Source organism: Pelobates fuscus, chromosome 9 (assembly GCF_036172605.1).
Source record: "Pelobates fuscus isolate aPelFus1 chromosome 9, aPelFus1.pri, whole genome shotgun sequence".
Taxonomy (NCBI): Eukaryota; Metazoa; Chordata; class Amphibia; order Anura; family Pelobatidae; genus Pelobates; species Pelobates fuscus.
This window is the reverse complement of record NC_086325.1, coordinates 145,435,438-145,449,847: the sequence shown is the minus strand read 5'-3', so window position 1 is coordinate 145,449,847 and position 14,410 is coordinate 145,435,438. Positions and strand designations below refer to the sequence as shown.

At 42.4% G+C, this 14,410-nt stretch overlaps 1 protein-coding gene across 2 annotated transcripts in view; it reads right to left on the bottom strand.

Moving 5' to 3' along the window:
- AVPR2 (arginine vasopressin receptor 2) overlaps positions 1–14,062 on the bottom strand; it is a 131,163-nt gene extending 117,101 nt beyond the window's left edge. Inside the window, exon 1 of one of the 2 annotated variants that reach the window (XM_063431454.1) lies at positions 13,844–14,062. The gene's annotated coding sequence lies outside the window, so the exon portion shown is untranslated. Of the gene's footprint in view, positions 1–12,899; positions 12,923–13,843 lie in introns of those variants that run through there. The other variant, XM_063431456.1, reaches the window with a different exon arrangement.
- Positions 14,063–14,410: the final 348 nt, after the last annotated feature.

Genomic DNA, 14,410 nt, shown 5'->3' with positions numbered 1-14,410 from the left:
TCCTCGATTGGCGCTGTCTTGAAATATTTAAAGGATTGCTATAGGGTCAGAAACACAAACATGTATTCCTGACCCTATAGTGTTAAAGCCACCATCTAGCCCTCCCTGGGCCCCTCATGCCACCATAAATATAGTAAAAATCTTACTGTATTCAAGCCTGGAGCTGTAGCTATGCATGCTGTTAGACTCAGAAAAACAAGTGGTCTGCTGACATCAGCAGAAGTGGTGGCCTGATCCAATCACAATGCTTCCCCATAGGATTGGCTGAGACTGACAAAGAGGCAGATCAGGGGCAGAGCCATCATGATTCAAACACAGCCCTGGCCAATCAGCATCTCCTCATAGAGATACATTGAATCAATGAATATCTATGAGGAAAGTTCAGTGTCTGCATGCAGAGGGATACACTTTTTAAAAAATCTCTATTAAAGGAACACTATAGCTTTAAGAATACAAATATGATTGGTTTGGAATATCTTATCTCATACAGGATCATCAAGAATGAAAATCATTCAAGATTAGGTGATATGAGCCCGAGTACACAATGTCCAGTTTATGCGCTCAAATAAATCTAAATAAACTTATATTAAAAAAAATTCCACTAAGCCACGTGCCATTATTCATATGAATTGCGTCATCATACGCATGGCACAATGCCACAATTGGTTATCTTGTTATAAAAGGTTGGGCAGGCTGTCAAAGATTCTAGAGTCTCTGCAGAACAGGCATCGTCAAATCCAGAAAATATGACACAACCGAAACATAGACCCAAAAACTCAGTGAGTGTTAAAGGGGCCGCAGAGTCCAGCAGCTGGGATAGGAGAAAAGAAATGATAATCTCCATCAGTTATGATGTACACATGTTCTAGTAAACATTATTTTTCTTGCCTGTTCTCGTAGCATGACATGCACTCAATGCACTCCACTGACTAGTTACACAGTTATCTGATAATACTAAAATTGTATGTATACATTTGGTGGTGATAAGGCTCAAGAACAAAAAAAGTAACATTAGACAGCAATCAATGGGGACTTTTAATCCGATGCGTTTGTGATGCACTTTAAGATGTAATTAGTGCAAAAATAGGTAAGATGCAAGTTAGGGATTAACGCACTCAAGAGAACAAAGTTGTTTAATAAATACTAGTTAAAAGCTTAGTGAGTACTGTTTGTTATGCTATAGGCTTGTTGTGTTATGTGTTGTCAAAACAGGATGCACTGAATAAAAAAATAAAAATAAAATTGGTGCTATGGAATTAGAGACTACATTGTGGATTAGTGCGTGCGTGAATGCGATGGTTTTGACCCAGAGCACTGGGTGAGAAAGCACAATGTTGGACCTTCTGGTCAAACGTCTCATTGCATTCCATTATTCTGAGCTGTCCCCTTTGCAGCCAAAACCTCATCTTGCGCCGTCTTTCCTCCAGCATGTCCAGTGCTTTCATAGAAAGTAAAAGGGAAGGGATAACCCCATGGTGTGATTGATTCAATTACTCATTAGTTCCTTTGGCTTTCAATATCATTTCTATGCGGATGACACGCAAATCTATCGGTCCTCTCCTGATCTCTCCCCGTCCCTCTTGACTAGTGTATCTGACTGCCTCTCTGCTAATTCTAACTGGATGGCTGCCCACTTCCTTAAACTCAACTTGACCAAAACTGAAATGGTTATTTAGACCCATAGTGTGGGGAATACACATTTGTATTCTTGACACTGTAGTGTTCCTTTAATTATAGGTCCTTGCGCTGTGGTGTGGGCACGAATGCCATGGTCAGACCGTATTCTAGTTATGGTGTGCCTTATATTTATGTCCATGCCTTATAAATATAAGTGAAAATACTTTTCTACTAAAAACAAAGCATTATCAATACATTTGCTAGGAATTTGACTTTATCTATACTACACCACCAAATCAAATTGTATGTGCATTACAGGTAGGGCTAGATTAACATTAAAATAATAATTTTGACACACTACTCTTAGGGTTGCCACCTGGCCGGTATTTATGTGAGGCTTCCTGGCCAGTGCTGATATTGCAGTAATACCGGCAATACAAATGCCAGTATTTTTTTCAGTATAAACAGAGATTACTCTGCAATACCAGCACCAGCCAGCAGCCAGCAGGGATCGCTGTGTGTGTGGAGAGAGGCAGGGAAAGGAAGTTACAGCATATACCTGCATCTCTCTACTCACTGATCCGCGGTGGAGCAGCTACATAGCATAGAGAGTCGAGACAGCAGCTCCCAGCCTGCAAAGATAGCCTACAGCTCAGGCAAGTGAGGGATGGGAGTAGAGGCTGCAGGGAGAAATGGGGACACTGAGACACAGGGAGACCTCTGGGGACGCTGAGACACTTGGAGACACGGGGACACAGAAATACATGGGACACTGAGACATGGGGACACAGACACACATGGGGACACTGAGACACTAGGGGACACTGAGACGTGGGAACACTGAGACACTAGGGGATGCTTGGAGACATGGGGACACAGACACACATGGGGACACATGGGGACACTGAGACATGGGGACACCGACACATGGGGGCACTGAGACACTTGGGGCACTGGCAGACATGGGGACACTGAGACACTAGGGACACAATGTCCCCAAGTGTCTCAGTGTCCCCATGTCTCCCAGCCAGTGCCCCTGGTGTCTGTTTCTCCATGTCTCCCAGTGTCTAAGTGTCCCTAGTGTCTCAGAGTTCCCATGTCTCCCAGTGTCCCTAGTGTATGTGTGCCTATGTCTCCCAGTGTCCCTAGTGTCTCAGTGTTCCATGTCTCCCAGTGTCTACATGTCTCCCAGTGTCTTTGTCCCCATTTCTCCCAGTGTCCCCATGTCTCCCAGTGTGCCCATGTCTCCCACTGTCCCCAATTTTCTCAGTGTCCCCATGTCTCTCAGTGTCCCCTAGTGACATGGGGACACAGACATGGGGACACAGACACTAGGGGACACTGGGCGACATGGGGACACTGGGCAACAAGGGTACACAGAGACACAGGGACACTGGGAGACAAAGGGGGAACTGAGACACTGTGATACATAGTGACACTGTGATAAATAGTCTCAGTGTCCTCCAGTGTCCCCAAATCTCCCAGTGTCCCCAAGTGTCTGTGTTTTCCTATGCCTCACAGTGTCCCCTAGTGACATGGGGACACTGGGAGACATGGGAACACACAGACACTAGGGGACACTGGGCGACATTTGGACATTGGGAGACATGGGGACACTGGGAGCAATCCATCTATACAGCAGAATCAAACTGTAAGTAGTGTTTTGGTGATTTTACAGAATTTTCTCTTATGTCACTCCTTGTGATTTACATCATGCTATGTCACGCATACATAAATAGTTATGCAAATTAGTAAGGCCTGTATTTTTTTCCAAGAAAGGTGGCAACCCTAACTACTCTTCACATACTCTTGCTTAAGTATGGAAACTTAAGAGGGATATATGGAAACAAAACTTGCGTGGAGTAGCTGAAATGAAATTAGTTAAGGTAATGCTGACTTTGGTCTCTCAAACACTGTGGAATGTTCCCTTTCTGCTACATTCACTACATCCACCTTTTCTCTGTCTCAGACTGTATACCAGAAGCTTCTGCCGGCTAGTAAGAAGGTAAGGAGACAAGTGACATGTGAGTGCTAGGGGACAGTCCTGAGAAAGCATGGAACAAGCGTATCCTTAGACACATTTATGCCAAGCTCAGGATGCTGTTGGCCAGCATGCACAATTGGCAAGCAGCCTGACATGCATTCATGCCCGGCTAGCCTTCCAATTCTTTTGGCAAACACGCCTCCTTTTTGGGCATGTTCGTCCCTTTCTGGAGTTCTGGTTACATGATCCGCGTCAGTGGCCCACCCTTTTACACAGCCCATTGACTTCCTGCTTCCCTGGACACTGCTGTTAGGGGGTATGGATTTACTTGAAAGATGAGAGCATGAATTACAGAGAGATTAGTATATTTTAAGAGAATCTGGATTTTCTTATAGCTGCATCCTATGAGTTTCCCTCCGGCAACATCTCCACCAGATACATAACGCTTAAGAGGTATGACTGTTTTAGTGTTTTTGGTCGATAAGATTCTGTAATTAGGCCCCTCATAACTGTCAGCACCAGGCCTATGGGCTCAGGGCTGCCACCAGAAATTTTGGGGCCCCTAACTCAGCTCAGGGTCTGGGCCCCCAGGGGCCCGCCTCCAAATACACATACAGACACAAACACACACACTGATACAAAAGGACACAGATACATACTAACAGACACACATACTGAAACAGACATACACGCATATAGGCATACATACTGACACACATACGCATACATAGTAAAAGACAGACACATACTAACATACATACAGACACACATGCATGAGGACATAAAGACACATACATACATACATACAGACACCGACATACATCCATACATATATACATACATAGACATACATACAGACATACACATACATGCATGCAGTAAGACAGACAGACATACATACATGCATGCATCCAGACATACATATACATACATACAGACAGGCATACAGACATACACATACATACAGACAGACATACATGCATATATACAGACCTACTGACAGACATACATGCATACAGACATCCATACACACATACACACAGACATACGTTCATAATGATATGCAGACATACATTCATACTGGCATACAGACATATATATATACACATCCATAGACATGCATGCATGCATACAGACATGCATGCAGACATACATACACACACACACACAGACATACATGCATGCAGTCAGACAGACAGACATACATAGACATACATACATGCATGCATGCATCCAGACAGACATACCTACATACAGACATGCATACAAATACATACACAGACATCCAGACAGACATACATCCAGACAGACACATACATAGACATACATACATACATGCATACACACACAGACATACATACATACATAGACATACACAGACAGACATACATGCATACAGACACACACACACAGTGCTCATTTCCCAGCCACCCTCCTGTCTCTTACCTTTTCTTTGCAGGAGGGTGGCTGGCTGGGGATGATGGGAGTCGGCGCGGCTCCCTCTTCACTTGCGCGCGCGCGCTCCTCGCGCGCGGAGTGAGCTGGGAGGAAGTAACCACTTCCTCCCAGCAGCACTTGTGGCTGCTTTTTTATTTTTTAAAGGGGCCCGGTCGCGCTATATCATGGCCACAGCGCTGACCGGGCCCCTGAAGGAGGGGGCCCATCGGGTGGCCCTAGGTGTGTGGGCCAACCGAAGGGCCCCACCACGTGGGGCCCGGGCGGCCGGGCCCCCCAGGGCTGCCGGGCCCGTGACAACCGTTATGGTTGTCACCCCCTGATGGCGGCCCTGTATGGGCTTTTAATCTGGCCCTGATTACAGGTGCTCTTGAGTAACACCAGCATATTATCACTTCTAAACGCTTGACATATGTGTAACTGTACACGCGGCATGAAAGTGTACCCCAAACAACAGCAGCGGGGGCCATGGCAAAGGTTCAAAGTGCTTCCTGCATTGCAGCTGTGATATTCAAAATAAGTTTATTTTTAATGCCTTATTTCCTGTTCATGTGCCATCTGATCAAAAGATTGTATCTTACTGAAAAAAAAAAAAAGGAAACCGTTGCTTCTCATTATAATACTATGGGATTTATGAACCGACAAGTGAATTTTGGAGAGCTGACAATGGGATTGGAAAATTCAGACACAGATAACCAAATCTGAAAAATTCTCCAACTCATCCATTTTTCCAGTTTGATTGTTTCAGTCTAAAATTTGCAATTTCCTTGTCTCTTGTCAAGTCTTCAGAATCTCCTATTTTATGTATAAACCTCTTATGGTTATTTACACAGCAAAATAATCACATGTTAAAAAATACTCCTATGTATACAGGATATCTATAGAATTGTACCTAATGATATATCTCATAAGTGCACACAAACTAACGCATGTTTACAAACATGCTTCAGAGCTGTAAAATGTAAAAAACAAACAAAAAAAGCATGTTGCATTTATTATTATTATTTCTATTAACATTTATATAATGCCAACATATTTTGCAGCACTTTACAATTATACATGTGGATATAAAAACAAGTATTGACATACAAAGTAGTGTTGACAGAAACTAGAGGTAAATAGGGTCCTGCTCAAATGAGCTCACAATCTAAGAATAACTTTGTTTACCCATTAACACTTCCGGCATACCTCCCAAGTGTCCCTATTTAGGACGGACAGTCCTTATTTTTAGTTTAAATTCCACTGTCCCTCTTTTCTATCCTAATGTCCATCTTTTCTAAGTACTCCATATTGTTGGTGTGTCTGAGTGTATAACAGAGTTCCACAGCAATAATACTCCCAGTAATATGTCTTTAAACTACAATAAATGTGTTTAGAAATCAGTCTGTGTAAATAAGATACATTGTTCTTGTTCTAAATGGCAATTTTAGTTGCTTTAATTGCTATTAGTAAGTCTCCCTAAAATGAAAGTGTCCCTCTTTGTCTGTTTGGAATGGTCGGAGATATGTTTCTGGAACAATGTTGTGCCCAATGTTCTGTAACAATGTTGTGGGGAGATGCAGGGCCGGATTAACATAGGGGCTGATGGAGCTGCAGCTCCAGGCCCAGGCCCATGGAATAGGCCCATTTAAAAAAAAAAAAAAAAAATTTTTTTTTTTTTTTTTACACACACACACACACACAAACTACTCTTAGGTTTGCCACCTGACTGGTATTTTACTGGCACAGCCGGTATTTGAGGTTGCCTGGCTGTGCCGGTATTGCAGTAATACCAGCAATACAAATGCATGTATTTTTCTCAGAGTAAATGAGAAAATAAATAGATTACTCTGCAATACCAGCACCGGCCAGTAGGGGTCACTGTGTGTGGAGAGAGGCTGGGATAGGAAGTTACAGCATATCCCTGCCTCTCTCTACTACTCATTGATCCGTGGGGGAGCAGCAACACAGCACAGAGTCCAGACAGCAGCTCTACAGCTCAGGTAAGTGAGAGAGGGGGGAAAGGCAGCAGGGACACATGGGGACACTGAGACACTAGGGGACATGTGGGGACACTGAGACACTAGGGGACACAGGGACACACACTAGGGGACACAGACACTGGCAGACCTGGGAACACTGAGACACTTGGGGACACTGGAAAACATGGGGACACTGACACACTAGGGGACATATGGGGACACTAGGGGACACATGGTGACACAGACACCAGAGGACACTGAGACACTAGGACACAGACACTGGGAGACCTGGGAACACAGACACTTGGGGACATTGGAAAACATGGGGACACTGAGACACTAGGGGACACTGGGACACATGGGGATGCTGAGACACATGGGGATGCTGAGACACATGGGGATGCTGTAAGACATAGGGACATTGGGAGACACTGAGACATTGGGACACGGAGACACTATGTCCCCATGTCTTCCAGTGTCCCCATGTCCTCCAGCCAGTGTCCCTAGTGTGTGTCCTCAAGTCTCCCAGTGTCTGTGTCCCATGTCTCTCAGTGTACCTAGTGACCCCATATGTCCCAGTGTCCTCATGTCTATGTCCACAACTGTCCCCAAGTGTCTGTCACCGAGCCAGTGTCCCCTAGTCTCCCAGTATGTGTTCCCATGTCTCTGTGTCCCTAGTGTCTTAGTGTCCCCAAATGTTTCAGTGTCCCCATGTCTCCCAGTGTCTGTTCCTAGTGTCTCAGTGTGCCTAGTGTCCCCATGTCTCCCAATGTCCCTATATGTCCCAGTGTCCCCATGTCTATGTCCCAACTGTCCTCATGTCTCCCAGTGTCCCCAAGTGCCTGTCTCCCAGCCAGTGTCCCCAGTGTTCCCTAGTCTCCCAGTGTCCCCTAGTCTCCCAGTGTCTGTGTTCCCATGTCTCTGTGTCCCTAGTGTCTTAGTGTCCCCGAATGTTTCAGTGTCCCCATGTCTCCCAGTGTCTGTGTTCCTAGTGTCTCAGTGTGCCTAGTGTCCCCATGTCTCCCAGTGTCCCTATATGTCCCAGTGTCCCCATGTCTATGTCCCAACTGTCCCCATGTCTTCCAGTGTCCCCAAGTGTCTGTCTTCCAGCCAGTGTCCCCTAGTCTCCCAGTGTCTCCTAGTCTCCCAGTGTCTGTGTTTCCATATCTCTGCGTGCCTAGTGTCTTAGTGTCCCCAAATGTTTCAGTGTCCCCATGTCTACCAATGTCTGTGTCCCAAGTGTCTGTGTCCCCATTTCTCCCAGTTTCTCTAAATGTCTCTGTGTCCCCCTGTCTCCCAGTGTCCCCATGTCTCCCAGTTTCCCCGGTTCTCTCAGTGTCCCCGGGTCTCACTGTGTCCCCATTATCCTAGTGACATGGGGACACACTGAGACATTGGGAGAAATGGGGATACAGACACTGGGAAACTAGGGGACTGGGCGACATGGGGACACTGACACTGTGATACATAGGGACACTGAGACACTGGGTGACTTGCGAGACTGAGAGACAGGGAGACACTGGGAGCAATCCATCTATACAGCAGAATAAAACTGTGAGTAGTTTGTTGGTGATTTTACAGAATTTTCTCTGATGTCACTCCTTGTGATTTACATCATGTGATGTCACGCTTAACTATACTAATTAATTGTACAAATGATTAAGGCTGGTATTATTTTTCCAAGAAAGGTGGTAACCTTAACTACTCTTCACATACTCTTGCTTAAAGGAGCACTATAGGGTCAGGAACACAATTATGTTAAAACCACCACCCTGGCCTCTTCTTGCCTTCCTAAATATAATAAAATATTACTTGTATTCAAGTCTGCAGCTGCTGGCTCTGTCTGTGAACAGACTGTCTGCTGACATCATCAGAAATGGTGGGCTGAGCAAATTACAATACTTCCCCAATAGGATTGGCTGAGGCTGTCAACTAGGCAGATCAGGGGCAGAGCTAGCACAAGTCCAATATAGCCCTGGCCAATCAGCATCTCCTCATAAAGATAAATTGAATCAATGCATCTCTATGAGGAAAGTTCAGTGTCTGCATGCAGAGGGTGGACACACTGAATGGCAGTGCTGCACACTAGGCAGTACTGCCCCAGGAAGCACCTCTAGCAGTCATCTAAGGAGCGGCCAGTGGAGTTATTTTCTCTGAAAAGACAGTGTTTACTGCAAAAAGCTTGAATGGAATGATTCTACTTACCAGAACAAATACAATAAGCTGTAGTTGTTCTGGTGACTATAGTGTCCCTTTATGTTTGGAAGCTTGAGAGGGATGTATGGGAACAAAACTTGTGTGGACTGGCTGACAATAAAATTAGTTTAGGTAATGCAGACGTTGGTCTCTCTAACACTGTGGCATGTCCCCTTTATTCTACATTCACCTTTTCTCTGTCTCAGACTATATACCAGGAACTTCTGCCTGCTAGTAAGAAGGTAAGCAGACTAGTGGACCAGCGAGTGCTAGGGTACAGTCCTTAGAAAGCATGGAGTGAGCGCATGATTAGACACATTTATGTCAAGCTCATGGTGCTGCCTGCATAGTATGCCCTTAGTTGGACAGTCTGCAGGATTGGCGGGCAGCCTGACATGCATTCATGCCAGGCTGACCTTCCAATTCTTTGGACAAACATGCCCCCTTTCTGGGCATGTTCACCCCTTTTGGCAGGTCTGGTCACGTGATTCGCGCCAGTGGCACACCCTTTTACCGCGCCCATTGATTTCCTGCTTCACTGGACACTGCTGTTAGGGGGTATGGATTTACTTATAAGATGAACGCATAAACTAGAGGGAGATTAGCATAGAGTATGTGTTTTCTTTTAGCTGCATCCTTTGAGTTTCCCTCCAGCACCATCTCCATCAGATACATGATGCTTGGGAGGTATGACTGTTTTAGTGTTTTTGGTCGATAAGATTCCGTAATTAGGCCCATCATAATTGTCAGCTCCAGGCCCACTGGGCTCTTAATCCGGCCCTGGGGAGATGGGGAGTGGGGGGTAGGTGAGCGAAGATGCACTGTGTTTTTATTGACATACTGGACAGCATTAAGCAGGTTTCTTAATCCATGTTAAAGGGACACTATAGTCACCTGAACAACTTTAGCTTAATGAAGCAGTTTTGGTGTATAGAACATGCCCCTGCAGCCTCACTGCTTAATCCTCTGCCATTTAGGAGTTAAATCCCTTTGTTTATGAACCCTAGTCACACCTCCCTGCATGTGACTTGCACAGCCTTCCATAAACACTTCCTGTAAAGAGAGCCCTATTTAGGCTTTCTTTATTGCAAGTTCTGTTTAATTAAGATTCTCTTATGACCTGCTATGTTAATAGCTTGCTAGACCCTGCAAGAGCGTCCTGTATGTGATTAAAGTTCAATTTAGAGATTGAGATACAATTATTTAAGGTAAATTACATCTGTTTGAAAGTGAAACCAGTTTTTTTTTCATGCAGGCTCTGTCAATCATAGCCAGGGGAGGTGTGGCTAGGGCTGCATAAACAGAAACAAAGTGATTTAACTCCTAAATGACAGTGAATTAAGCAGTGAGATTGCAGGGGAATGATCTATACACTAAAACTGCTTTATTTAGCTAAAGTAATTTAGGTGACTATAGTGTTCCTTTAAGCTTTAAAGGAGAGCGATGACATCATTGTTGTCAGAGTGCTTGAAAATTCACATTTTCAAGCCCACGGTTAGGTAAATATCTTGCTAATCTTAAAATCTTGACTTGACACCAGAGTTCACTTATATAAAGCAGATCTATCACTTAGCAATTTCTAGTAAACAAAATTCATAAAAACGGGTTATTTCAAACTGTTTTTATTTGTATTCTATTTAATTTCAAGGTAATTCTCTTAAATCGAATTAGGGTCAGTATCTCTGTTGCTAAGCCATTTTACCAATGTCATCTATTATATTACTGGAAGTCATCTATCTATCTATCTATCTTTCTATCTATCTATATCTCTCTCTCTCTATTGTGACATAACTTGTGATGCAATAATAATGGTTCACCGAGAGGCTAAAAAGTTCCACAGCTGATGGGGCTGCCGGAGGACTGAGTTTTTTTTTGCATCTTTACATTTTGCCAATACAAATGGTTTGGGAAAAGGAACCCTGTCATGGCTGCCCCCTACGTGATCTCAATTGTCATTTAGTTAAAATGTCATCAGTTCAAACACAGACTGATGTGTCCATGTTTGAAATAAAAGGACGTCACAATATTTGTGTATATAATTCGTCGATTGGTTAGTGCAGTAGTAATGTCGCTGCTTTGCAACCAAGACCCCCAGGTTTGAATGCTGGTATTTATATATATATATATATATATTTATATTTCTAAAAAAAATAATAATCTAATTGGTAGTGTTGGAACCTTCGATAAATAGGGAATTCTCTGACAGCACAATGCTTCCAAGGGACTTGTTTTTGTGTCAGTGTAGCAAATACTCCAGGACATCAACTGTGATACATTTTAAACAGAAATTAAAGTGGCAGCTGCCAACTCGACTCAGTAATTGCCCAATTTCGGCATGTACCGGTATTTTGCATAGGATAAACATATGAAAATTATTAATACAACAGTTATATTACCAACAGATAAAATATACTGATAAGTCTGACAGGTGCAAATAAAGTGAAATAGGAGCCAAACACATGAGTAAACTGGCACGAAAATACAATTACGAAAAAAGCCGAGCTGGAAGTTCTTGCAAAAGAGCATGCCAAAGTATTTTTTAAACCCCCCTTGCCAATACACTTGTACTATGGTATGCTCATTTATCATTGGGAGGCATTGCTAATACATGAGTTATTGATGGGCATGATGTTCGGCCCTCTTGGACAGGGTCCGGCAGATGATGCTATTGCAAATTAGCACAATTGAGAGTAGAGGTTTCCTATCTCCAGGTTTGACACTGGGTCCGAAACAGGATATATAATTTCATTTATAAATCAGGTTTAAGATATTTCAATGTAGACTTGTCAAGGTTGCTTTAAAAAGAAAAAAATAATTTAATTCACAAATCGAATTTAAAGTGGACTCAAAGTGTAATTCAAATTATTTTTGAGAATTTTACATTTACGTCTATGGAATTAGTTTTTCCACGACTTGTTCACAATAAATGTGTCAACTTGTTCTTAATGGCTATTTTCTACATTTTTTTTTACAAGGCAACTGACCCTTGTTCTTCAATAATCAATTAATCATAGCAGGTCTTTCTGGTTCCTGATCATTCCTAACAAATTATTTTCACACTCGGGGTGAATGAATTTCACAAATTACCAGGAAGCACGTTCACATCCAGTCCGACAGAACACAGACGTTATTAGAATCTCAGACAAACATGGACATCTGACATTTTATACAGAGCTTATCACAGTCTCTCAGGTTGGATACCTACAGAAATAGGTGAGTGATCACAGTGTGAGAGTCCAATGGCAACTGTTGTTTCCTTGGAACATGCAAATTTAACTCCAAAAATTAATAATAATAATTAATTAATTGGGAAACCAACGTGAAAGCTTGCAATGTACTTCCCGTGAAATAAACCACCAAATGTAGAAAGACTTTAAAATGCATGGAGCTGAAATATAATTTTTGTAGAATTTTTTTCAACAACAAAAAAATATATGATAATAATATTAATAATAATAACGCTAATAATAATTTATGGATATACATGGTCAAGCAATACATTGTGATTTTGTAATTTTTTTTGCTCTAATACTTTTTGGCAATGTGAAAATATTTTTTACATTTTTATACATGAGTTTTTAAAAATGACTAGTGTCCTTAATCTTCTCAATCCAAAAAGAGAAAAAATACATGCTTGTGAGAGTATACTTATAAACACATTAAAACAAATGATTTCTATTAAATACCTGTGATCTATGTCTGTGTGTGTGCGTGTGTGTCTGTGTGCGTGTGTGTCTGTGTGCGTGTGCAGCACATTGTGCACATAAGGTTTTTGTGAATGAAGTATTTAGTTATAGCTCTACATCTAAATTTATGCAGGCGTTATACTCTCCGCAAACCCTTTCCTTTGCCAGTTGAAACACAACTTTTTTTTTCTTCTAATATTTGACTTAGGATAAGGATGCAGTATTCTGAGATAACCATTTGTGGGGTTATGTTAGCAATTCTGGAGCAAATTTCTAAAAGTGCAGCAGTCGGTAGTTTCACTGGTGATTGCTATAATTTTGCTCCAGAATTGCACGTTAAAACAAAACTCCTTATGTAACTTCCTACGCATATATCTCTCTTGATCACAGTGGGCTAATCACAATTGACAACATATCTCTCCAAAAACTGCTGCTTTTAATTACTGTCACTAAAAATTATATTTAGTGATGAGAATGCCAAAAATCTAACCGAGATTTAAAAGCTGCTTTTTCTTCTTACCTTTCACACCCCTTTTTCCCATCAATATTGGTTGTTTATTTAAATTTAAAAAAATACATTGTCTTGTATTACTAATAAAAGCCTTCCTTTTTATCTATAGCCAATTCCGTCTTCCAATACCCATCCTTAGCGAAGCAATCAAAATCCCAAATTTGGGGCATGCAATCAAACACTATGTTTCCCAACATTTTTCCAACAGAGTGCCAATAGACACAGATCGCACCGATCAATTACCTCGAATGTCAAAAAGAGCACCTAACGCCAAATGTTTTATACCAAACACTATTAACATCTAAAAAAAGAATTGATTGATCCCCTGATTTTGTCACAAGAAGCGTGCGGACGAGCTATATGCAATACAGGTTTAAAAGCTCTGACATAAAGAATTTAGGTTGTCTGTGTTGACAAACACATCCAGAATTACCTTGCGGAGCGAATCTGTCAGGGATATTCCCTCTATCCCGGCATCTGTGGACTTTCCTATAGATCCAAAGTGTGTGACAAGTCTTTAAACCCTTGCTAAGCTATGGTACGCAACCAGATGTTCTATATCCACCAAGCGAGCAATGTGCAGGCTGTGAGTGTCAGACAGCAGGCAGAGATGGTTTAGTTGTGTGTTTGACAGCAGTGCAGCTCTGTTAGAAGTGCTCTAAGTGTTCTGTGAGGGTGGAAGGGGAGGAGGGGTGGGTGTATCACAGAGGGGCTGGAAAACACATCACACAATCCCAACACTTGCTTCCTCCGCTCACACAGCCTCTGGCAACTGTTAAACAGCAACAATAATCTGTAACATTGCTATTTAACCCAAGCAAATTATTGGCTCATTGTCGTTAGGTTCCAGTTTAACCTCTTTTATGGCTTTATGACATTCTTGATTGAATTTTTCTTTTCTAATATATTTCTATATATTGCCCCCCAGCCAGCACCTGGAAGGCTTGCCAGTGCTTATTGCTATAATTTTTGACACAGTAGGTTACTTATGGCAATAAGA